Below are 2,785 nucleotides of genomic sequence, written 5' to 3'. Positions count from 1 at the left end.
TTCATAAAATATGCAAATGAGCTATTTATTAACTTGACACTGCCCAATGCTTCTCAGTATAATTAGATATTAATCAGACCAATATCTGTAGCAAGTTTCACCGAATTAGGTGCCGTAATTTTAGAGTTATATACCTAATTACTAAGTTCATTAAATATGCAAATGAACCCTTAAATGACTTTAAACTACTAGATGCTTTACAACTCAATTAGACTTTGGTCAGATCAGTATTTGCAGCAGATTTCAACAAATTGGTGCAGTTATATCAGAGTTCTATGACTAATTACAAAACTTCATAAAATATCTAAATGAGCTATTTATTAACATGACACTACCAAATGCTTCTCCGTACAATTAGATATATATCAGGTTAATATTTGTTGCATGTATCATCAAATTTGTTGATGCATTTCAGAGTTATGTCACTAAATAAAAAAGTTAAGTTTGTTTTTAGAACTGGTGTCAGTCCAACTACAGTAGCAGGTACTAGGTGGCAATGAAACTTGGTCTTGAGAGTAGTATTGAGCGGATGAAAAAACAAGACTCTGTTCCAAAATAGAGTTTATTTCTAAAACTTCGACGTTTCGATTCCACACAGGGAATCTTCATCAGGAATCTAAAAAACAACAAAATTACAGTAAATATGGGACTAGTAAAAACGAAAAAGAGCAACACTGGCGTAAAACATTAAAAACTATTCGAAAAACTGAGTTGTTGGTTAATAAAAGGAACTATAGTTAAAAATCAACTATACAGACGGAGAAGAAAAAAGTTTTGAACTTACAAACAGAAGACGAGTGAACACTCAGTCTAAAAGTAGCGATGTTGACCGGCCGGATCGTACAAAGCCAATGGCGCGAAATACAATGAAGGGAGGGCTCCCCAGAAAAAACAACTTACAGACATGAGGAAAGGACTCCCTAGCTGTAGATGAAGCGGATTTGAAAACCTATAGGAACTGTACTTAATTCACCAGTCCTTTTTATTGATGCCGTTGGGTGACAGAGTACCAAGCTTATGAATGAAATGAAGTTCAAGCTGCTTTCTTATTTTATCTGCTTTTGAATACACTTTACAAAGACCAGAGAAACGAAAATTATTGATGTTGTGCCCGGTTCATGAAAATGGTGGGCTACTAGAGTATGTTTATGAGTTCTGATACTGTATAAATGTTCATTAATTCTGATACGGAGTTCACGTTTCGTTTCGCCTATGTATAATTTGTTACACTTATCACAGATAATGACGTAGATGATATTGCGTGTATTACATGTTACATGTCCGACAAGAGATTGAGATTTTCCAGTGAGTTCGTTAGTTATGGAATTTTGTTTTGTTTTCAACATGTGGGGACATGCTCTACATTTGTTGCAGGGTGTACAAGTACCTGGTTCTGTGTCGTTCTGTGTGGATGTTTTAGTCCGGGCTTTTACCAGCATTTTCTTTATGTTTGGTGGTTGTCGGAATGCTACAACAGGTGGTTTGTCAAATGTAACTTTTGTTTCTTGATTTGATTGAAGGATAGGCCAGTGTTTGTTGATTATGGAGGAGATGCTGGGTAGTGACGGGTGGTACGTCAGCACAAATGGAATCCTTGTAGGCTGGTCAGTGTGTTTATTTTTTGTGTAGTTAATGAGTTTTTCCCGGGAATGATTTCTTGCTTTGTTGATTGCAGTGACGATTGATGATTGCTTGTAGTTTCTATCCGTAAGATGTCTATGTAGGTTCTCAACTTCTTTATTGTATAGATCAGTGGATGAGCATATACGTCTGTAGCGAAGAGCTTGACCTTGGGGGATTGATTTAAAAATATGACGAGGGTGACACGATGACGGCAAGAGGTAAGAGTGTTTGTCCGTTGGCTTGCTGTAAACCGTAGTGTGTATTTTATTTTCCCTCATCATCATCTTAGTGTCCAAGAAGGAGATTTCGGTGTCGCTGTATTCAATGGTGAATTTGAGTGATGGATGGATTGAGTTACAATATTCGTGGAATTGAAGGAGTTCTTGTAGAGTTTTTAACCATATGAACCGGATGTCGTCGATGAATCGTCTCCATTGCATGGGTTTAGTGGGACAATTAGCGAGTATTTGTTTTTCAAGTTTACCCATCGTTATGTTCGCATAGGATGGAGCGACTTTACTTCCCATTGCTGTGCCTTGTACTTGTAAAAATATTTGCCATCAAACTGAAAGTAATTTCTGGTGAGGATAAATTCTAACATTTCTGTGATAAGCTGTTGGTTGGACGGTGATACATTGTTGTCAGCAAGTGCTTCGCGTACGGCTTGAATTCCATAATCATGGGGAATGTTGGTATACAAGGATATTACATCCATTGTGACAAGGATGGAATTATCTGGCACAATAATGTCATGGCTGTCTATTAGATGGTGGGTAGTGTCTTTCAAATATGACGGCAAAGATTGGACAATAGGTTGAAGAACGTGGTCGACATATGCTGCTAGTGGTGATGTCAGGGCTTGGCATTGCGGAATTATCGGACGGAGTGGTGTGTTCTCTTTATGAATTTTTGGAAGGCCATAGAAATGTCCAGGTTTTGGTTCCCTTGGAATGAGTTTGGAGGCAATGTCACGAGAGATCCACTTGTTCTTTTCCCATTTTCTTACCTTATTTTCAAGTTCGCCGATGTATAAATCAGTGGGGTCGTGGTCGAGCTCTTTGTAAAATGACTGGTTTTGTAGATGATCATTGCATTTATCGATGTACCATGAAGTGTCCATAACTACTATCCACCTCCTTTATCTGCAGCTTTAATTGTCAGA

The 2,785-nt window shown here is 37.8% G+C and overlaps 1 long non-coding RNA gene across 1 annotated transcript; it reads right to left on the bottom strand.

The window, feature by feature from the left end:
- Positions 1 to 544: 544 nt before the first annotated feature.
- On the bottom strand, positions 545 to 870 carry LOC139119637 (uncharacterized). The gene is made up of 2 exons (XR_011548963.1): positions 785 to 870; positions 545 to 616 (listed from the first exon to the last, which is right to left on the bottom strand). It is a non-coding gene; the product is annotated as an uncharacterized lncRNA (long non-coding RNA).
- Between the last annotated feature and the right edge of the window lie 1,915 nt (positions 871 to 2,785).

Source organism: Ptychodera flava, chromosome 20, assembly GCF_041260155.1.
Source record: "Ptychodera flava strain L36383 chromosome 20, AS_Pfla_20210202, whole genome shotgun sequence".
NCBI classification, from domain to species: Eukaryota; Metazoa; Hemichordata; class Enteropneusta; family Ptychoderidae; genus Ptychodera; species Ptychodera flava.
The sequence above is the reverse complement of the archived record's forward strand: the minus strand, read 5'-3'. Positions and strand labels throughout refer to the sequence as shown.